The sequence below is a fragment of the Mirounga leonina genome, unplaced genomic scaffold (assembly GCF_011800145.1).
Source record: "Mirounga leonina isolate KUSES-001 unplaced genomic scaffold, KU_Mleo_1.0 Mir_180, whole genome shotgun sequence".
NCBI lineage: Eukaryota > Metazoa > Chordata > Mammalia > Carnivora > Phocidae > Mirounga > Mirounga leonina.
Genome location: NW_023270469.1, coordinates 15,240,780 through 15,264,435, shown reverse-complemented (window position 1 = coordinate 15,264,435; position 23,656 = coordinate 15,240,780). Strand labels below are relative to the sequence as shown.

Genomic DNA, 23,656 nt, shown 5'->3' with positions numbered 1-23,656 from the left:
GGGGTGTGGGAAGAAATCTGTGCCGTTAGCCAAGGGTCTTAGAGATTTAGGCGAGTGAAGGACAGAGCAGCCTGGTAGACTCAGAAAGCGTCCTGATCTACCTCTGGTTCATTTACCAGGGCTCCAGGTACCTCTGATCTGGTTTGGAAGAGCAGGTGGGAGGTTTTGGCGTCTTCCTCCTGTTGAGTTGTATTGATGGCCACACCGTAAGTCACTTAAAAAAAAAAAAATCGTGGTCACACTTATGGATCTGGAAAGACCGGATTCCCCATAACTCACACTTAGCATGGTTGCTGAGATGGCACTGGGGAAACATGGACCTTTTCCAGATGGTAGCCCCCATAGTAGCTTGAGCTGTAAGCTATAGTTTAGGCTTGGATCCTGACTTTGATCCTTTGCCCAAGCCCATTTGGGCTGGAGTGTTGGAGGGTTAAAGGTGAAGAAGCAGACTGCAGCAGGACCAGCTCCTACAGGACAATGGAGGCATTGATGCTGAGCTGGGGTCCTCCCCCTACCCCTGCTCCCATCTAGGCTGCGGGGTCTCAGTGTTTACTGAATGTTAAATAAATACCAATTGAATTGTATGTTTAATGAGGTGTATCAAACATGTAATAAGATACATATCTATTAAACAGTTGTGAAATCTCCGTAAATATGTTCTTAATAATAAAGGGTGCAGATGGCTTGCAGATTGGACCGAAGAACAAAGACTAAAGGAGCTTATGGAAGGAATAGGAGAGCCATCTTCTGAAAACTAAGAAGACAGCTGATTTTCAGCCAGAATTTGATACATGTATCTGTGCTCAGCTAGAGCAAAAATGGGACCCAGGCCCATTAAGGAGGAGACTATCAACTTTGAAACCTAAAGACTAGGAGAAATAGCAACTAAAATTAAAGACAGAGAAATGACTGCTCACAAAAATGTCACCAATGTTTGAAATATACCCTCAGGTTTTAGCAGTACACGATTCTCAGTATCACACATTCACCCCTCAAATATCCCCAGACTGCAGGGCCTCACCAAGTATTAGAAAACAAAAGAGTCACATGATATGTAGGTAAAAGATTATTAACTTGTTTTTCTTTCTCTAAAAAGTGGTAATTATCATATTATATTGCAATATGCTATTGAAGTTACATCAGCAAACTACTATTGAAAACCAATCTCTTTCTCCTTGCACACGGGTCAGGCTAAGAGCCTGGATGACTGTGATTGTTTGCCAAATAATTGGTGCTTTGAGTGGAGGGAAAAGAAGGGGACAGCGAAATGTGCAGAAGCTGGGTGTCTTAGAGTGGATTCTGAAATAAACACAAAGCTCAGGGCCATGCTTCCCAACCTTTCTCAAGTCTTTGCAAACAACAAAAATGATTCTTTTTGTTCAGCAGACTGGAATAATCAAAGGCTGTGTGCTATCAGCCCAGGGACTCTGATCCCTGAGGCCTTGCCATACCATCTTGAGGGCAACATGAATCATTTTCTCAACACAGTTTGGGAAGCTATGTCCTAAACCATACAGAAACACTAGAGCTTCCAGATACCGAGTGTAACATTCTGTCTTTCGGATCAGAAGCCACCCCAGATTGAAGCGGTCAGAAAGTGTGCAGATGTACATACAAGGGTAACAGTAATTAATGTTTGTATTGCTTCCCATGTATTTGACATTGTTCTAAGTGTTTACATTTACTAACTTAAACAACACAGTAACTATGAGCTGGTGATTATCATTACCTCCACTTAAGAAGTGAGGAAATTATGGGACACACAATGAAGGTCACTTCCCTAAGATCTCCTAGCTGGTAAGTGGTGGCACTGGAGGGTCTAAGCCAGCTGGTTTGGCTAGGGAGGGCATATTTGTCACTTCTACCCTGTCACAGCACTTTCTAAGAATTTTTGAGTCATGGGTCACATAGAAAATGTCCTTCTGTAGAGAATATTGAGGTAAATACTAACCACTCACAGACCCAGGTATGGGGTTGGGGCCAGAGCAGTAAGTGGGCTGAGTGGCCCCATCTCCCACACTGACACCCTCTTGCACTATACCCACGTGCCACAGCATACCAGTTAGGAAGTTCTGCCCTGCATAGTTATCTAGGATGTTCACAGCAGGGTTATTTTTAGCAGCAGACAAATGCCTCCAAACAAGGCATTCAGTAGACTTGCTGCCTGTTGGAAATGGGTAAAGTCCATATGCTAACATGCTAGGGAGACTTCATAAAGTTTGATATAGTGGTATATTTGTTGGCATGGAGAGATGTTCATAATAGCCCTTATGGTGAAAAGAAAATCAAGTGACAAAATAGTAAGTAGAGTGTGATCTCATTTTCATTTTCTAAAAAAGGACATACGTCTGTATAGATATCCATATCCTTATATCTGTTTACCCTATTCTTTTTCCATAATGAACATGGATAACCAGAAAGTTTTTTTTTTCTTTTAAAGGGAACTTACCTGCTTAATTCCTACAGACGAATTATTAACTTGTAGGTTCCACTTTAGTCTAAACATAGTTTCCCCAGACCAATGACTTTCAAACTTCCATTGTCGTTTCTAGCTGCAGAATTCTTTTTCTAATAAAATCTACTGGCAGCCTCAATATATAAAAACAGACCAAATAGAGCTTCTCTGATTGAAGCCAGGTGTGAGGCCCAGAGCCCACTGCCCACTTACCACCCTCCTTCCCCACCACCCCATTTCCAGCTGGGCCTGGTCCACAAAATGCCACCCTGGACCACTACAGGAGAATCCTGGTAGCCCAAAAAACATGCTTGGAAGGAATAAGTCTATCTCGATCATCAGAATCATTATAACTGAGAGAAATAATAGAAAACTTGATTATTAAAAAAGAAGATTGTTTGGGACTTAAATTTAAATGCATAGGCTGTTGCCAAACCCTGCTGTATGGATACTAAATAGGGACAACCAAGTAGTTTATCCATATGGCAGCTTCCTTGTATCTAGCACAATGCCTCCATCGTGAATACAGGTAAACTTGTCCTGCTTTGTATTTTCACTTCTACTGCTTGATCTCTCTTCATTTCTATGTTGTCCTTAAGTGTCACTGAACCTCAAGAAGAGTCCAGAAAGAAGCCCAATGCCCAGAAACTCTACTTTCTTACACCTTTTTAAAGCTTGCTTTCATGATGTTTACCTGCCTCTTCAAGGGGCAAATCACTTGTAGTTGGTAGAAATTGATTTTAAAGGAAACTGGGTTGTTGTTTTTTTAATACAATATGGTCCCCAACAACCAACATCTGTGACTGACAAATAATGGCAGGGTATGACAGAATGGAACCGAGCCACAACATTGCCCTGATGAAGACTTTGAATATAAATCTGGGGCTGTTGTTCTCATCTTGTGTTTCTCTAGAAAGGACCCAATGGTCAACCAAAGAGACAACTTTCTGCTTATATTTATTATTCATTCTCAAGAAGAAAGCTAAATAGATCCATAATGTAGAAGAATTCGGTCCATGATCATCCACTCATTGGAGAGCTATAGTCTTGTTAACTTTGCCTCCCAACTGTTCAGAAAACCAAAATAATATTTGAAAAAAATCTTTCTGAAAAAAAAAAAAAGCCTAGATGTTCCTACCTCTTTCCTCTTTCCATGGTTTTCTTGTCTGCCATCTCTGTTATTCCTCAACATAAGAGTAGCCTTGTGACTCTTAGAAAGGATTAATTGTGACACTGTAAGCTCAACTCTACTGAGCTGAGTTGAAATCTTGTTCTGTATGCTACAGGTTATTAGGATTAGCTGAAAGAATGTGCATTTATTTACTGAAGGTACTTTATAAATCAATACCTTGTTTTTGAATTCAGGTCAATAGGAATAACTCTGAAACACAACCAACAACTACAGCAACCCTAAAACAGCACTTTCAACTTATTGATTTTTAGAAAAGTATCTTTTCCTGGCATTATTCACACACCCTTGATAAGCAACTCAATGCAATCAAAAAATTTAATGGATTTTTTTTTTACCCCCCAAATATATATTTATATATTTTTCAACATGCCTTTGAATTGCAGCCAGTTAGGTTCTTTGAAAAGGATAAGTTTGGGACAGACATGAAAGATGGAGCTTGCATTTATTCCTTCCCGTTTGTACGGGGAGGCATTTTGCTGACTCAGTGTTAGAGCGCAGCTCACCAGATCCAACAGCTATTTACCATTTAATTTCATTCAGTCTTTTGGCGATTTTAGGTATTTCTCGATTTTTGCTGAGAAAATTTCATTTCTTCTCATGCACCAATATTTATGAAGCACCTTAACCAGGCATGGTCTTGACCTGGGGCACTTCAAAAAGCATATGGAGCTAGAACATTTCTTTCCTTCTTTCCAGGCTAAGTATTCTTAACCTGGGTGTCCGTAGACATCAGAGTGTTGGTAAACTCGCAAAGTTACTCACAAACGTGTGTGTGTGTGTGTGTGTGAATGTGTGTACATGCATGCGTGTGCATGCTCCTTTCTTGGAGAAGGGAGAATATGCATGGTTCCTGGGGGAACCGTGACCCTGAAATGGCCATGAATTGTTGCTCTAGAACAGCGGTTCTCGAAGTATGGTCTGGGAACTGCTGGGCTTCCTGTGGTCTCTGAGGTCAAATTATTTACATATTAATAGAAAGACATTGTCTTTTTCACTCATTCTCTCACACATGTACCTTGGAGCTTTCCAGAAGCTACCTAACATATTATATTGCAACAGATTGAACTCAGAAGCAGATCTGAGAATCTAGCTGTCTTCTCTTAAGACTAGATGCCAGATATTTACAAAATGGGCTGCAATGCCACTCCTCTCACCAAATTATTTTGGTTTGGGAAATGTAATTGTTTTTATGAAAGTATGTGATTTGTGTTAACATGTAATAGGGGTATTATTTTATTTCTAAATGAGTCAATTGTTTAAAAACTGTTTCCATTTCCATCTTTCCTATATCCAGACAAACCAAAGCTCTTTGGCATCCTTAATAACTTTTCAGATTGTAAATAGGCCCTGAGGCCAAAAAAAATTGGAGAATCACTGCTTTAGAAGATTTGGGGGGCAAAACTAACAGGCCAAAGTAAAAATAACCAGTCTGAGAATTAATTTTACAAGCAGACAGTGTGTGCTGTTCCTTAAATATTGGGCTGAAGCACATGAAATTGCCAATGTTTGACCATTATTTGCTTACAAAAAATGGTTATTTCATTTGGTAAGCCTAATGAAAAGATGATGTTGTTATTTATTGTGACTTTGGCTTTTCGGATTTGTCTGGGCAATGCTGGTAAGTTTCACTGCTTTGTCTGCACACCCTTATCTGGTTCCTTTTGTAAGCTAACATTTTCTTTTCTAAGTACTTTCTTCAAACTTTGATTATGAAAGTAATATATGACTTAGGAGAAGTACAGAAAAGTACTAGAAGGGACATCCCTCATCCACCATCCAGAAATAGCTTCCTGTGGAGCATTCTTACCAATATATTACTTTCACTCAGTTATCAAGGCACATTTCACCTAAGTAAGACCATACTGTATTTCTTCCAATCATGAATCCTATGTTTATCATTTAACACTATTATTTTAACAGTCTCCATTTTGTTTAATTCTCATCACTAAAAAATGTGTGATCTTTCAAAGTATAGAAAATTGTGAAGAATTAATTCATTCTAAATATCACCATCCAGAATAATCATGCTTATGATTTTGTTGTATTTTTCTCTGTCTACACATATTGTTTTACACTCTTTATAGTCTATTGTTTACATGGTTTTATATTCTGTTTTCCATACGTGAACAGTTTTTGTGTCAGTGGAAAACTCATCATAAACAGTTTGTTTATGGGATAAATTTTATCATATGATGTAACATTATCTGTTAACTATCCCACTATTTTTTATATTGTTGGCACTCTTTCACAAACATAAATAAGGCTGCTGTGAACATTTTTGGGCAGACATAAATCTTTTTCTCTACTGGAGATTTTTTTTACCTGGTTCCTCAAAAATGGAATCATCCCAACTCGGAGGTTTCTGTCACACAAGCTGACAGATGGTATTAAAGCACAGGACAGGGGCGCCTGGGTGGCTCAGTTGGTTAAGCGTCTGCTCGGGTCATGATCCTAAGGTCCTGGGATCGAGCCCCGTGGCAGGCTCCATGCTCAGTGGAGAGCCTGTTTCTCCCTCTCCCTCTGCTGCTCCCCCTCCTTGTGCTCTCTCTCTCTCTCTGTCAAATAAATAAAATCCTTAAAAAAAAAAAAAAGCACAGGACATAGAGGAGACAGTATTCTGGAGGAAAAGAACCAGTTCTCTAATTCCATAGGACAGATTCCTCAAAGTTGAACTATTGAGTCAGAGAGCATGAAATACATTTGGTTCTTTTCTTGCCGAATTGCTTTCTAAAATGTTGTCCTGATTTGCATTTCCATCTGCCATGTTGGAGTGGCTGTTTTTACTGATCCATGCCAGAAGTGGGTTTTCTCTGTGTCTCTTTCCCCTCCCCTCCGCTCTTTTCCTTTCACCTACCCTCTCCTCTGTCTTCCAAAGGAAATTAACAGGAAAAATGTTATCCTATTTAAGTTTGCATGACTTTGATCTTCTTTGATGTAGAAATTGTTTTCCCAAATATTATTTGTTGTCCACTGACTTTGACTCTCTCTCTCTAGTAAGTCACTTTTGTTTTCAAGGTGGATAACTAGCACTGGAATCAAACCTTAATAGCTCTAGTCTGTAGTTATAAAATGAGTGAAGCCAGCTGGCCCACGGGGCACTGAACTCATTCTTTTGGCTTCATTATTACCTAGTTACTAACCAAACGAACTAACCAGCCCCTGTTGGAAATATCCCTGGCTAGAAATACAAAACGCTGAAACCACAAGTAACCTTCTCATTATACCCTACACTGGTCAACATCCCACTGCAGTCTAATGTAGAGCCCTGTAATTTAAAAAGAAAGTGAATAACTTATACTTCAAAAAAAGAGCAGTAACAGAAGAATAAACTTGAAACTGGCCTTATTTAACTGGGAAACAAGTGGTTAGGAAGCCCTGCATCTCATCTAATACCTCCCTGTCTCTTTCTTTGGGGTTGAAGTTTCCTGAATGATCTCTAAAGTCTTTCTCTGTATGGATCAACATATTTGAGATAGTAAGTCTGACAAGACAGAGGTATGTCTAAGTGTCTTTTTAAAATTTTGCACAAATAGATCCTTTCTAAGCATTCTGTCTGGTTGTATATTGAGATGGTGGCCATGTGTAGGGTTTAAAAAGGAAGGTGGGAGAATTGTTATAAATATATTTGATAGAAAAAATACTGAATACACGATGATGTGAGAGAGGACCCCAGATGCCAGTATGAATCTTGGACCAGTAAACCTTGAGAAATCCTACTAAGTTGTAACCTTAACTATGGTCTAGATAGGAAAGGCAATTGTGAACTATAAGCTTCCCTAGGGATCTAAAGAAATCAAAATTGAAGAGGAAACACCCTAAAATAAATGTCTGGAAACAGCAGAGTCCCTCTTTTCATGGGTTCTGTTGACCAGATCTCTTTATTAATTATCCCCCAGGCCTCACCAGTCTGAATAGTGGTTCATAGTGATGACCTGGGGGGAAGAGCAAGAAATACTAAATTAAATGTATTTTGTTGTGGTCTAATTCTTTCAAAATTGGTAATCCATGTGCGGTGTGTATGATAATTCCATATTAATGTTTCATTTAACCAGAGCGCTATTTGAGTAATCCATCTCCCCACAACAGTGAAGTGTTGATGCTAGTTTTTAAGATGGAGCTGAGCACAAATCAGTTGCATCTCTCTTGTACATTTTGCTCCAGGAATTTACATGAGCCCAGCTGAGTATCCCTTGTTTTCTTGCTCTGTGATAAAAGTTCATTTTTAAAACCCCCCAATTGCAATTTGTCAAAGTCCATTTGCCGGTTCTTTAACAATTTCAGCCAAATTGTAAATTGTATAACTGTCTGCATCATTTGCATACATAATCGTGTTAGAGTGATGGTATAATCTGGGCACATCATTTACGGGAAGAGGGAACAATAGCAGCCAGCTTCCAATTCTTGGGATACTCAGAGTAATTTATTACATGGCTGATGTTTTCTTTCTAATTTCCACCAAATGATCTCTTTTAGAATGATGAGCACTAAGGATGGCTGTCCCTTGTGTATTATCTTTACTGCTTTCCTAATCTTGAATTGAGAGCCAAGATGAGCACCATGTTACATGTCTGCTTCATTCACACACACACACACAGACACACACACACAGTCATTTCAGTCCAAATAAAATCACAAGAGTTCAATGAAACATCCTCCTCAAATGATGCCCCCATGTTAAATTAATTTAATCTCTGGATCTAGTTATTGAGTATTCTTTTCTGTGCATTGACAATTTGCCAATTGCTTGCTTCCTATTTTTAATCAATCTTGCAGATAATTTACCAGCCAACTAAATCGTTTTACTGGCCTATCACACTTCTCAACCTGACAGAGAGCAAAAGTAAATACAATCAGTCTTGTGTTGCACCATCAGAAATTTATGATGACCCCAGGCAAGTAGCTTTCTGCAAGACTAATTTATGTGTAGTCACATCTGTCACTGTGGCACTTGGACACGTCTTAGGCTTTTTTATTAGTTATTCCTGGTAACAGCCCAGTGAGACCACGCCCAGTGAGACCACAAGGTAGGTTAGATACACCCTTTCTTAAGAGGCCCCTGAAATTGCATTAGATGCCCACATCTTGAGACTCAGCCCTCAAGTCAAGAGTATGATCCAGACCATAGATCAGGGTAACCTAGAGTCCTAGGACTCAGAATCCTTGCCAGGCCCAAATTCATTATTCTGCTTATTCATTTCTTCCCCTACAATAACACTGCCTCCCAGAGAGGAAGTCACTTTCCCAGGGTCATAAAATAACTTGGTAATAGTAAGATTAGGCTCCCTTTTAAGTTAATGATTAACACAGACTCAGATCTGGATTCGAATCCTGACTACTCAGCCACTTACTAATGGTGTGACTTTGGACAGTTTGCCTAGCTTCTCTTGCAACACTATCAGTTTTTTTAAAATGAGGAAAACTGGGGTGCCTGGGTGGCACTTGAGCGTCCAACTCTTGGTTTCAGCTCAGGTCATGATCTTAAGGTCATGGGATCGAGCCCCACATTGGGCTCCACGCTCAGTGGAGAGTCTGCTTGAGATTCTCTCTCTCCCTCTGCCCCCCCCCCACCATGCTCTCTCTCTCTCTCTCAAATAAATAAATAAATCTTGATACATACATACATACATACATACATACAACATAAAATGAGGAAAACAGTGCCTACCCTGTAGGGGTTATTGTGAAGGTTGAAGTAATAATAGCTCCCCCATCTGAGTGTTTCCAGGCTAGGTTATTTATATTTTCTACTGTGTTTCATCTGCATCCCAGCCTTGCAAGGCGTGGAGGGGTGTCTCTGCAGAGAGCTCCAGATACAGGATCTATACTCCCTGTTATTAGGATACTATATGGTTCAGAACACCACCTTGGTTGTCTTTCTATCCTGTCGGAAAACCTGCTGTTTATTTACTGAAAACATCTTGGAATCCAGAAAGGAATTTTTTAAATTCAAGTTGCAAAATCACAGCTTAATGGAATTTAAAGTAATTTTGGCTTAAAATACTCAAGTGTGGGCAGAGAGCAATTGATGAAGCTCTCTGCTAACTCTCAGAACAAATCCATATAATCTCAGCTTTCATATACAAGCATGAAACTCAGCAGACGCAGCTCTCTCTCCCGAGTTACAGCTTCACAGTTGTCATTGCCTCCAGTGCGAGTCAAACTCATGACTATGAAGCACTGTCGAATGGTGGTTTTATACACACAAGGCTCTTAGAATAGGGTGTGTCCTACAGTAAGAGTTCAGTTAGTGTTAGCCGGTATTATTACTGTGAGCATTTCCCTACCCCTATCCCACCCCACCAGTTAGGTTTGATGGATCAGCTTTTTTTAAATAGCCAAAGCTAGGAAGATTCCCCTACCCAGTTTGAGATTTATTTGACTGACTTTTACTTTTTTATGGCCCAATGATACCATATAACTTTCCATAGATGTTTATGGGACAGAAACACATGTGCATGGACTATGGGCGAGGCATCTTTAGAGACAGAAAGATACAGAAGACGTGAATCTTGACCTCAAAGAGCTTACTCTCTGTTGAAGGAGAAGTGGGGAGGCTGTCCATAATGCAAGTCAAACTGTGGGAACTTTTTAAAATAATGTATATACATAAAGTGCAATAGGATGGGAGGGATCCTATAAGGAAGTGGCATGAGAGCAGACTCCTGAGGACTTAAGTCCCCCTTCCTTCCTTCCAGCCATCTATCCACCCTTCCGACCCAACACCAGGCACTAAGTGATAGGAATACAAGATCAATGCATGTATGATCTCCATCGTCAAGGCCATTCCAGGCATAAGGAAGAGATATACATGTAGATCAGTGGCTACTGGACAGTGGGCTGGATGCTCATAAAGTAGGCACAAAGGGGCTATAGGAACCCAGAGAAGGGTCTTCTAAATTGAATGAGAGATCAGATAAGGCTTTCAGGAGGGGGTGATGCTTAAGCCAAATTTAGAATAGCTTGGGGAGATCAATAAGAGAGTAGATGAGGAAGAAAGAAAAAACGAGCTAAGTCAAGGGTGGGAAATAAAAGCAGAGTAAGGTAGGCAGGATGGCCAGGACTCTGATGGGGCCAGAGAAGAGCAAAGAAGGGAGAGGGACCAACATAATTAAAGGCACAAAGAGGTAAGAGTGAACTACGTGAAAGGCAACAAGTGGTGTAGCACGGCTGAAGAGAGATGAATCTGGAAAGGTAAAATGGGGCAAAGTCCATCTTCCTTCTGTGGAATTCCTGTCTGGCTCTCTCAGCACCATCTGGTCGGTGTAGTTCGCAGTGATACAGTGTAGTCATTCTGCCTCCAGCAACTTGAACATCTTCCCCTGCCTTACTGATGGTTTTATGACTTCGATTTTGACTCTGGGCCAAACTGGCCATATGGCTGAGCTGCCTTAGTACAGAAACTCTTTGAGCCATGTGCCCTGGGTATCGTTCATATTTTCTTTTCAGACTTCAGATTTCTCTTCCATGTGGCTTTTGATTGGCCTCACATTTTGGCCAACAGTTAGTGTCAGAAAAAGATGGTTTAGGAAATAAATACCTAAGTGATATTTGGTTCAAAATGAAGGCATTCTTTTAACAGTGTTCATTCTAGAGAATCTCGAGGGCTCAGCAGTGTTGGATCTAGCCCAGATTTTGGCCACATCTATGACTTCTAACAAGGCTGGTATTCTTACCCATCGGCCTGAGGTGAAGAGTGGGTGTTAGGCTGCAGCAGCTGTAGAGTGAAAAATAGTAAATGTAAATCTTTGCATTCAAATGTCTTTTTTTAGAAAATGATTATATGAGCCACAGAAAAAGAAGGCCCCTCCCACCGATTTATGCTCTCGTTGTTTTCTGGGAATTTTGTCCCTCTATAGAGAAGAGTCTGATCATTTTTGGATTGCATTGAATTCCTCAAAAATACTAGCATGCCCAAAGCGCCTTTCCTTTTTTTAATATATTGTCAGTATTAATAGCTGATGGCAATTTTTTTCCTAATAAATTTAGTCCAATAAATGCATACTATGTCCCCAGATCTTTGTTTGATATTGTAGATGCCAGTGAAACCCTGTGCCTTTCCTCAAGGAGATTTCATGTAATTCAGGATTACCTAAAACAAAACAAAAATCTTCCTCTTCTTTATTATATTTAAGGGTCTTTTAGCATCTCTCTTCTTGCTCTAGAAGAGCCTTTCTCAGACCAAGTTGCAGGATCAAGTCTAAGATGCTTTATTTAGTAGCATTTTCCTTTCAGCTGGACAACAAAATCATTCAATTCCTTTGAATTCAGTGAACCTGCCTAAACATTCCAGGTTTATTTCAGAATTTCAGAATTTCAGAACCAAAAAGAAATCCATTTGGAACATATAGGTCTTTCATAGACAAAATTGCCCTGATTAATCAAGCTTTTTCAGTTGAAACTAACTGGAACCAAACTCATATTAGCTTAAGTAAAAATGGGATTGTATTACTTCATAGACTAAAATGCCTGAGGTAGGTGGCTTAAGGCTTAGCTGACTTCAACAGCTCAACCAGTAACACCTGTCTTACTCCCTACTCTCTTCACATCTGCTTTGGTTCTGTTTGCCTTGTTTCCCAGCAGGCTGTTTGCATGTGGTAGCCCCTTGCAGCTCCAGGCTCATATGCTACTCATATAAGTACCCCAAGGGCCAATGGTTCTAGCAGAAGGCCTGGTTTTGGCTCTCATTGTCTCAGCGTGGGTCCACTGACTTTGGCGGGGTGGTGTGGCATCCAGCAGGCCAGACTCAGGTCAGCCTGGAGTCAGGAGGTTGGGTCAACCCTACGCAATGAAACAGACTGAGAGCAGAGTAAGGTGTCTCCTGACAAAGAAATTTAGAGTGAATGTTCCAAAAGAAAAGGAAGAGAGACAGAGCAAGCAATAACCACTGTCCACTACAGTCACCTCAATACATCCTAGCATATTGGAAAATCAGGTGACAAGTCAGGTAAAGGACATACAACTACAAGAAAAGACAGCAATAACAATGTATTTGGCAATAGGCAATTAAAAAGTAAAATATGCCCTCAAAACTTTTGGGTTTTTTTTCTTTATCTTCTTCTAATGCCTTTGATTTGATAATTTGATTGGATTATCCTCACTGATTTAAACAGATTACACTGAAACGGCCTAGATGAGTCCTAAACTCGTTTTAAGCTAAAAAAGGCAGAGCAGATAGGGGAAGGCCTGGCTGGTGCGGTCGTGAGAACATGTGACTCTTGATCTCAGGGTCTTGAGTTCAAGCCCCATGTTGGAAGTAGAGATTACTCAGAAATAAAATCTTAAAAAAAAATCCCACAATTCTATGAATTGGTTAGGTTGATTAGTTCACTGTTTTGGAACCATCTAGGGAAGGCTTTTGGGTCATAAAGTTAGGTAAACTACATAATACTGTGCAAACAGTCTGACACTCATCAGATTTTTTCAGGCTGTGGTTTCCCCACAAGGCCGATCTAAGATACACTCCTTCAAGGGATTCTTTATTTAATATCACTTCGTAGAAGAAGTGAAGACGGAATTCAGGCCAAATTCAGATCAAACTATGTCATTTTTTATATGATTATTTAATAATATTTTATGTTTTCTTTAACTGTATAAGCACTTTCTCACCATGACTCTAAATATATAGAATAGAAATTCATGAAGGAATTTTATGGGTAAAATGGAAAGTCTTCCCTAGAAATATAAAATAGCTGAATAATTTTTTAATGATAGACTTTTAAAAGCAAAATAATAAGGTTCAACTCTGAGACTAGAAATTCTACCAACTTGATTTGATTTACTATACTCTATGGATCAAAATGATACTTTCCTGAAAAAAAAAAAGTTTTTAGTTTTTTTCCCTCTTTATGATACTGATGTGTCTTCAAGCAAAAACTCTCCAGAAGATACTTACCATTTTATTCTGTATTTTCCACCCTGCTTACATTTTCCTTTACTTGCATTTTTTCCATGTGGAAACTTGGTCACAATAAAAGGCAAAAATATATTTCAAAAATTGACAAGAGTGGTGACTCTTTTAAAAAAAAGATCGTAATAAACCCAGCTTTGTCAGCTTTCCAGTTACTTCATAAGCCTTTTTTTAAACTAAGTACTGCCAATCTACAAAACACTATTTCATTTCTGAAATAAAAATTGCATTGAATTTAGTAGCTCATCAAGAAGGCAACAACATTCATTGAGGAGTTAGCATTGTTCATCCTCTCATTGTAGCATTTGAACTATTGTGAGGCTATCTTTCCATCCACCATGGCCTCCCAGAGGTACTTGTTTTAGTGATGAGATTCACCAATCTTTCATTATTCCAGAAAAGATAGTAGCCGGCTGTCTCTCTCTAGTCGACTTGGTGATCTTACCTTGAGGTGTTAAGAATCACTAAGGGCTATAAGGACTTGTGTAAATTACAGCCATGCAGAGAGGTGTTGAAAAATCAATAAGTAATGAAATAGTACTGGAGTGAAGTAGCCAAGAGAGCAATGGGTGGGAAACTCCTGAGGATGCAGTTTCATTTTGTCAAAAGGTAAAAGAAGATGTTCTGATGTGTTTCGATAAAACAGGCTTCCTTGGAAATGAGAGGCTATTGGCATAGATGGTGGGAGCGTCACTCCAACGTGCCACAAAACACAGTGGACTGTGGACTTCTTGGTACGACAGTTTGATTTTAGACAACCATGCATTTTATTCTAGTAGAGCAATAAATATGGCATTTTCTTCATCACTTTGGGGTATTTGCCCTGTCACAGGTCTTCTGTCCCCTCGATACTCAAGTGTACCCCATTTCTTCTGTTCTACAAGAGACCATCCATATTGCCTTCACAAATCACCTTCGTCCTTTCTGATCCTGCGTTAGCAAGTTCCCTCAGAACATGATAGTGTGGTTGCCCAACTGTTCACAGACGGCTCTAGATACCTACAGCCTGGAGGCTGAAAGTCTCTTCTAAGCCTGGTAGCCAAAAGGCTTTGTTTTGAATGAAACATTCATATAGTTGAGAATCCCTGAGCTGATATTTAAATCTCCTGGTTTCTTTTTCTCCTTCTTTTTTTAATTTGAAATGACGTGTATCCGTGTTTTTTGTGTTGATGATCTGTTTTGAGGTAGTAGAGCTGATTTTTTACAAAAAGAAGATCATGGGGTATTTGAATATAAGAAAGAAGTAGGTGGGGGAGAGAGATCTAATTCAGTCCAAGTTTGTTTGGGAGAACCTGCTTCCCTCCTGCTTCTGGGTGAAGGTCTCCTTTTGTCTCTGCCCTTCCCAATGGTGATAATGCCGTTCACTCTTTATGTATCCATCTGGTATATAAACGAAGCTATCTACAGAGAAGGATCAGCCAGCCACCAATTGAATCTGGAGGTCTAGTTAAGGAAAGGGGAACCATAAACACGTCACCCAAGAACTAGTTGAAATGATCGAATTACCCTTGCTTTTTGTCTCTCCTTTTTTATACACATGTAGCTTCTGGCCTTTGTTTATCAATAGACCAATGAAAACTGAAAAATGTCCCCAAGCTCTCTTTTGGGTCAGTTAGTGTTACTCCAGCAACAGGAGTTGAAACTTAAAAAAAAAAAAAAGATAACCAGTATGGAAGAACCACGAATAACCATCATGTTTGAATAACTAAAAGACTTGTAGTCTTGGTGATACTGTGATTAGAGTCTTAAAATACTGAATAAAATATTCTACTTATTTATTTTCCCTTTACGGACACCCAAACACATCTGACCACTGACAAGCAGAATCTTTTAGATCTGATAAAGCAGGGCAATGACCATAAAGTGAAAAGCATTGAGATGTGAACTAACTGCCAGTCTCTTCCCAGCCCTTTTACAATATGTTGAGTATATTTTCTAGTAAGTAGTGAACTGCTTTTAATTATTATTTTTTATTCTAAGGCTATGTCTACCTTTATTATGTAGCATTGGAAATGAGACGTACATCACATTTAATAGAGCTATGTACGATGCAGGACCCAGAAAACCACTTTCTCTCTGAAATACCCAGATAGTGAGTAAGTGGTTGGGTAGCTTGAGTTATCTGGTGATTTGACTTACCCTGTCCACTTACAGGAACATATAGAATCAAATTGCATTCTTTGTACCCTTCATCTACTACCATTTCTAGATGAGGGCACCAAGATGGCCAATCCAACAGACAAAAGACAGGTATTTGTGTCGCTCACCATAACCATTGTGCTTGCCTGTCCTCTAGTTGAGGTACTCCGAGTAAATCCCTGCTAGTCATGCTCCATACCATGGACACAGCAATACCCATCTCCTCCGACATTTCATCTGTTGATGCCATTATCCATTGTTTATGACATTGCAACTGCAGTAATGAATTGATATGTCTTGATCTTTGAAATGCTCAGACAGGAGGCCACACAGTATAAGAAAAAAATAATGTCATGACAACTCTATTCGGCAGGGATTGGAAATGGATATTGTGCAGGAAAATGCATTAAAGTTGAGGAGGGTTTTGTTTAACATGATGGTTTTAAAGACGTAAACAGTTATGATGGGCAATAACTCCTTCAATCAGAAGATTGTGAAAAAGCCCTACATAGGCCAGGGTGCTGGTGTGATTCCAAGCCGTGCTACCACCACAAAACACTAGGGGTCACCATATTAATACCAGTGTCCTGGCTCCATTGCCCTCCAGAGAGCCTACCATCTCAGAGCAGTAGGCTCCCTGTTTATTCAAGGAATGTTGCTCAGTGCCTATCTTCATGACGTGTGACCATTTGCAGTTATTTTAAGCACCACTAAAATAATGGGGTAGAGTCCTCTCTAAGCCTCTTTCTGGTGAATGACATTTTTTTAAGGGCCACCTAAGAGCATCAATCCATTATTTTGGGCTAGATGTAATTATAAGGGGTATGCAGGCCAATTAACCAAATATAGAACATTTTCATTCAAGAGCTACACAGTGTGCCAATTCAGATGCTCTGCTAAAGTCTGAGTCTCTCAAACCAAGATGACACTTTTTCACTTGCCAGGATTGGGGCTTCTGTTGTGGGTTGACTAAAAAATGAATGTCTCTCTCTTCCTTTGTTCCACATCTCTTGATGCTTTCAATCCCCAACTGGGAAATTATTTTCCAAAGAAGAAATTTCAGCACTTGTCTATAGATAGGTAATTGCCAGGCTCTACCACAGCTCAGAATGGGAACTGGTGGCCCAGGTCCATAGGGGGCCCCAACCTCCTAGTGACATGATTCTGCTTACTCCTATTTCAGTTTTAAGGATAATCCTACCCACCCCACCACCATAATCAGGAAGCTGTAGTTATCTCATTCGGGGTAACGCTTCTGAAGGCTAGGATTAAAGCAGTTGAAGATCTGTGAACAGCATCTAAACCACAATAATAGTACCGCGAGGGAAGTAGATGGCAGGTGATAATAATTGTAAGATCATAGCGTAGCTAAAGTGCACTTTCAAAGTCAAAATTAATTTCAGAGCTTCTGGATTTTTACACGTTCTCTTTGTTTCTCTTTCATTTATTTACTGAGTACCTAACAGGTGGAGGCATGCGTGAAGTAGTAGGGGAGACACAAATATATATATGTGCAAAGAAGGTAACTAGGGGTTACTGGTTCCTTTTCCTTGTCCTCACCATTTGAGGCAAATGCCTTACCCAAATATATCCCTTCTGCACCCACCACTTGTCCCCTACCCCACTCAGTCATGGTTTCTTGCTTCCTCTGCATTCCCTACTCTTCTGGAATCCCTGTCACCTATCTTCACCCTTCCTTTTTTCTCTCTAGCCTGTTTGATTGGACATAACTGTAGAGAAACTGAAATGTATTTTGTAGTATGTACTTACCTTCCTTAGACTTCATTTTTAAGACAGGCATTTCTTTCTCTGAGAAAAGAAAATATTGATGTTACTTTGATTTTTGCATGTAGCCTTCACCCAGTTCTTTACTGTGGGTTATCAGTCCTTGGTAGAAAAAACAAGGGGTATCCCCCTTTCTTCCCCTAGAACAACCATGGTTTAGTGGGAAAGTGGTTTCAGATATTTCTGTGTAGCAAATTTTGCAAAGCCAATGGTACAGAAGTAGAGAAATAAATCAAAAGCACACAAAAGGTATTTGTTAAGTAGGTATTTTGGAGACTTGAAATATGCTTCTGTCTAACCTGAAAATTAAACTCTTGTGGGTCCAACCCATAATTCCTATGAAATGACAATGGAGTCGTCCAGGGTATAATCATATCGAAGGGTGTATTTGCCATTATTTGTTTTTTAATTTAAGTTCTTCCAAATTCTAGCCTATAAACACCGTATATAAGAGACTTCTTTAACTAGAAATAAGGAAGCGTTCATTGTTAACTCTGAGGTTCGTGACTTTTACCTTCCATTTCTCTAGAATTGGAAATTCTTAACAAAGGAACCCTTGGTTATTCGTAGCTGCCAAATAGTAGGAATAGAGGGAGAGAGAGAATTTCTCCAAGGCTCTCTCTCCAAGCAGTGTATGTTGGGCTTAGACAAAAATTGCAAAGGTATGCATCAAGGGCATAGACATGGTATGCAAGGAAGAGACTGTGTAAATTCTAGTTCGGGTTCCGTTACATCATTCGTTTTGTTTTCTTTTGGGATCTCTTGTTGATGGTAACCATCATACAATTTTTTGATCAGGGATTCGTATTCTTTACTACATCCAAAGCTATACCTAGATGGTCCTGATAATACAATAAATGAGAAGGCATTAAAACAGAAGTTCCTAACCAGGGGTCTATGGGCCCCAGTAATTCCATGGATGTGTTGAAGCCCCATGAAAAATCTATGTGAAATTTGGGGCATGCATTAACTTCCCTGCAGAGAGTCTATAACGTTTGTCATTTTCTCAATCGAGCTATACCCCTGAGGAGCTTCAGAACCCACTGGACATAAGTGTCTTGACTCAAAGAGGTCTTTCATAACTGAGTCAGGAATCTCCTGGTCAGGCTTCATTACCACACGAATGAAGAAAATTCTAGTGATGATAATAATGCTCTTGACAGTGATGTGGGTGTTGTCTAGTTGTATCCGCGGGACAATATGAGCTTTGTATCCTCCTACTCCACCATCTTCCCCAGAAGCGAAGTTCTCGATAATAATGATGCTCTTGATATTTGCTGATCATGTGCCAGAGCATTGTTCTAAGGACATCATGCATATACATTTAATCTTTTCACAAGGGAACTATTAGGATCCCTATTTTATAGTTGAGAATGCTGAAATACAGAGAGGTAGGCAGCTGGCCCAAGGATACAAGGTGGGAAAGTGGCAGAGTTAAGACATAACCAGAGTCTGGCCCCACAGTGCATGGGCTTAACCGAGTGCTTTAACCACTATGCTCTAGAGCCTCTTGGCTGAGGGGCCCTCCCAGCCAGGGGTTGTCCCTTTCAAAACAAAATCAAACTGAGAGTTAAAGGAAATGTGACCAGCAAAAATTAGTAAGAAAATAAAGCTTAACTCACCTCACCCCACTCCTCATTCCCAGGATGTTAGCAATTCAGGGGAATACAGCAAAATGCCAAGGTACTCATCAGTGCTAGAGAGGGCTCCAGGGGTAGTGGGCAGGATCTGGGGGCTGAAGGGAATTGGTTGGTTCTCAACCTTCAGGATCCATAGTGGCTCCCATTCGAATAGCACTTTCCACTTGGCAATTCACAGCCCCTTCTCTCCTTTCTTTTAATGTTCCCTGCCCCCCTGCAAGGAAGACAGGGTGGAGATTTTTAATAGACCAGGAAACAAAAGCCCCAAAAGGTTGCACCTTCCCTAGGACCATGGGACTAGGTTATAGCAGAGTTGTGTCTAGGACCTGGGTCTCTGGACCTTTGGTCTGGTTCTCTTTCCACTGCTTTTGCTGCCTGGACTGTCAGTGTCCCTTGGCATTGGAGAATGAAACACCCCAACAGGCAAGAATTCCACGTGCACCCAACTCCACGCAGTGGACACCTTTTATTCATTTTTTTTAAGTTTTTATAGAGGACACCTTTTTATTTGTGGGTACACAGTAGGCCCTGAACCAAGGCAAAGCCCATTACTTCCATTATCTCATTTAATCCTCAAAACAACCCAGTGAGGTGACTATTATTTCGCAGGCAGGGAAACTGAGGCATGGTAGCACAGCTAGTAAATTACAGAACCTGGACTTCAGACCCAGACATAGCCCATTCCCCATCATTTGCTCTTTCACCTCTGGGCCATGCTACTGTCCAAGGAGACAGGAAAAAGCAGAGGAGGAGGAAATGAACAGCCTGTTTTTTATGATGAGCAATGCTTTCTACCTTCTCTGAGGACGGAGCAAACGGAAATCTGTTTCAAGCACTAGCACATGAGGTTAAAATTAAAGAGGACAATTACGAGCGATTAGTCACTGGAGTGGGGCTCCATGGGCGTCTTCAGAAATAGGATCAGCTCTCACTCACTTGGACCTGGCACAGAGAAGCTGTCAGAGAAGTCTTTGCTAGGCTGTGATTCTGTGATTAACTCTTTTAAAGGAGCCAGGCTGCTGAAGCTCGCTCAAAACAATGGCCCCATTTCTCAGGGGCTGTCGAGTCAAGCAGGTCCTGAGGAAAGTTCTTTGGCACCCAGGGATCATGAAATTAACACCAGAGGCGCTGGCACTGGATCACTCCCCTCTGTTGAGACCTCAGGAAGAGAGCAGTCACTCAACCTTTTTGTTCTGAAAACCCAGGAAGCCCGCGGCAGCCAGTGGTTTGGGTTTCAGCACCTCTGAAGGCATCATTTCAAACGGCCGCTCTTCCTAAATTTGAATTCATTCCGAGGTCCCAAGAGAAGCCTCCTGAATGGACACAGAGGGGTGGGCAGGTCTTTGAAAGGCCGGTGGGACAAAGTGTCGGGGAGCCAGCCCCTGGGCTGGAGGGAAAAGCAACGAGCGAGGCTTCTGTGCCAGTTGCCAGGGCGGAAGGGGCCCTTTTGTCTCCGGATCCCCTCGGAATTAAGGAGAATGTCCTAAACGGGGGCCCTCAGGAGTTTGCGAGGGCCCCCTGTCACGGACAGACTGCCGGTGGGACTGAGCTCCTGCCAGGAACGCTTCCAAAGGGAAGGTCCAGAAGGCCGCATCTTTGATGTGCTCAGTGGGTAAAATTCCTCTTTGTGGAACCTTCCCTCGGCTTCCAGCATTATGTCTACTAAAGAGCGTTCCCACAGTGCAAAGGAGGCCTGGCTCTACCATGGCCACAAGCCAGAGAGGCCATAAGGCTCCCTCTGAAGTGGTTGGGATCCCCAGGGCGGCACGGCTCAGGTACCTGGTTCCGGCCCCCAGAGAATTTGGATTTGGCCTCGAGCGGTAAAAAAAAATATGTATCTTGAGGGTTTTCCCTGAAAGAGCTATGGGTAGGAGGGAGCCAGAACACAGACTGACTTATGGCCACTGTAGAAGAAAAGGCGAGAGAAACTAGGGGAAGAGGGGAGGGAAAAAAAAGGCAACAAAAAACAGGTAGAGTGGGGGGGAGTGAAGGGGAGGGTTTTTTATGTTTTTTTCTTTCTTTTTTTCTTTTTTTCTCCTGCAGCAGTGTCTCTTTTGGAGATCTAAAATCTGCAAGTGTTACGTCAAAGCTTTCTCCAAATGACTTGATGAGGGTTTTTTGTTGTTGGGTTGCTGCACTCCCGGGACTCATTGGGATGGCAGGATAAAAATTAATTAGAGGCTGTTTGGAGGGGGCTTTGCAAGACAGCCTGAGGCTACGCTTCAGTCTGGTTGTTAGAAGCAATATCATCACCGCCTCCTCGCCCAGCGCACAGATCTGTGCTGGGGCGGCCGGGGGGAGCCACGGAACGTTCAACACAGACATCAGAGCCAAGACTTCCTCCCAGAGAGATTACTTACCACAAACCAGTGGATCTACCTGCTGACAACCTCAGAAATATGTCTTGTTTCATTTTCAGATTTTTAAGAGGGGTCACATAGGAAGCTTAGAGAATCCGGATAAAACAGCTCCAGGAGGAGGAGACACTGCCTCTTTCACGCCTCTGAAAATGACTTTCAGGCCAGACAGAGCCACCGAGCAGACATAAGGAAAGCAAGATCCTTTCCAGGGGTGGATCTGCCTCCTTCCTAGGGGTTGGCATACGGAAAGGGGACTCTAGAAGTTGGCATGTTTCTACACGGCCAAGGCCGACCGATGATTCTTTCAAATTCGGGCAATTGACAGGGAAAATAACCGCAGCTCTCTTGGGTCTTCCGGTCTTTATATTTCTCCCTCTGCTTCCTTTGCCCTGAAGTCCTCACACCTCCTGTCCTCTCGTCCCCATGGAATCCTTCCCTACCTGGAGTACTGGGTCAACGAGCAACCTTGAAGTTTGAATAATTGGGAACTGGCTCCTCAAATCCAGATAAAGTAGTTCAAAGCCCGATATCAGTCCCGGCATTTCATCAGCCACGAGTAGCTTTTCCTGCTGTAAGATTTCACCCTGGAAATAGAATGCAAAGTGAGTGAATGCCTGGGTCTCCTTCTTAAGAGCACCTTCGACCATCATGAAAAGTTCTGTGCACTTCATATATGTAGTTTATCTCCAGACCAGTGTAAAAATGTTAACTAGTTAGTCCTTAAAACATTTCCTGGGATGCAAGCAATCATTTAGATCCCTGATTGATGGATGGAAAAACTGAGATTGTTCCTATTTCCCATGGCCAGAAAAAAAAAGCAATCTATGTGTGAGCTTAAAGAAAATATGGAAACTCCTAGGGCCCTTCCCTCTCCCCAAACTTAGCTGTGTCTATTTTATTGCCTATAATTGCTTCCTTGCATCATGTCGAGGGATGGGGGGTGGAGTAAGCCAATGGGAACAATTACCAAAAGAAAAATAGCAAGTTTTCCCCCAAACAGCCATTTCCAAAATGAATTCACCAGCTGCATAATATGAAATCGCACCACCCCACAACATTTTAGCCACTTGGTTCTTCCAAACATGCCTTCTTTCAGGTGACATTTATTCTCCGGATCTCATGATAAGGGTTGATCACGGCAATTACCGCATCTCCAGAAGAAACGAAAAGACTTCTTCCTGGCAAGGCTCACCACGGAGCTGGAGCACTTGGCGTATTTCAGAGGGGGTGTAAGAGAGTGGTGAGCCAAACTAACATCACTTTCATGCCCCAGTTGCTTGTTTTTACACATTGCTGGGTAGACAAGAATCAGTCCCCCCGTGCACGGAGACAATAGTAGCTGGTTAGGGAGCTCAGTGGGGGAGACCGAGAACACCCCTTGCCCCTTTGCTCTCTGCCAGGCGGAGGCAAAAGGAGATATGTGAGGGCTGCCTTCAGAAACCAGGTACCTACTAACGTGAGGGTCAAGGGGTATGGCTGCACGAAGCCAAATCCTCTCCACTAAGTGCTTTCAAAACTAACCAATCTGCCTGAAAATCAATCTGCCGCTTTATAAGCAGCCAGCATATTTAGAACCATGGAAATTAAAGATGGAAAAGACCTATTAAGTCTTCTAGATCATTCCCTAGGGCCCAGTACAAGATCATTCCCTGTGGTATATTTGTTAGCGCTATGTCAGGCCTAATTTCAAGTGTCTCAAGCAATGAACATGAAGGAGGCAGAGACAGAGGTGTCTGCCCACCACAGTGAACAATGATCATGTGATTAGAGTTCTCCCAGCTGCTTGCTGGCCTTTGGCATGCCCAGAAAGGGTTTGGATTCCCCAGGGCTGGGCCCAGAAGAAAGCTTCTAGAAAGTAGAGACATTTAGAGAACTTCTCTACCTCTTTGTCTATAAGCAGAGTAACACAGTGCCTCTCTGTAAATAAATTGCCACAAAGGAAGAACAGAGAATCCAGGTGTACCAGGAGTCAAATTTTTTTTTTTTTTTTTTTTTTTTTTGACAGAGAGAGATAACGAGAGCAGGAACACAAGGAGGGGGAGTGGGAGAGGGAGAAGCAGGCTTCCCACCGAGCAGGGAGCCCGATGTGGGACTCGATCCCAGGACCCTGGGATCATGACCTGAGCCGAAGGCAGATGCTTAACAACTGAGCCACCCAGGCGCCCCAATTTTTTTTTT

At 41.5% G+C, this 23,656-nt stretch overlaps 1 protein-coding gene and 1 long non-coding RNA gene across 2 annotated transcripts in view; one reads left to right on the top strand and one right to left on the bottom strand.

The window, feature by feature from the left end:
• The window catches only part of ZFHX3 (zinc finger homeobox 3), a 704,611-nt gene that overhangs the window by 326,902 nt on the left and 354,053 nt on the right, over positions 1-23,656 (top strand). The gene's annotated exons all lie outside the window — the stretch shown is intronic.
• Positions 123-21,933, bottom strand: LOC118023611. The gene is made up of 3 exons (XR_004682855.1): positions 21,919-21,933; positions 17,464-17,502; positions 123-214 (listed from the first exon to the last, which is right to left on the bottom strand). It is a non-coding gene; the product is annotated as an uncharacterized LOC118023611 (long non-coding RNA).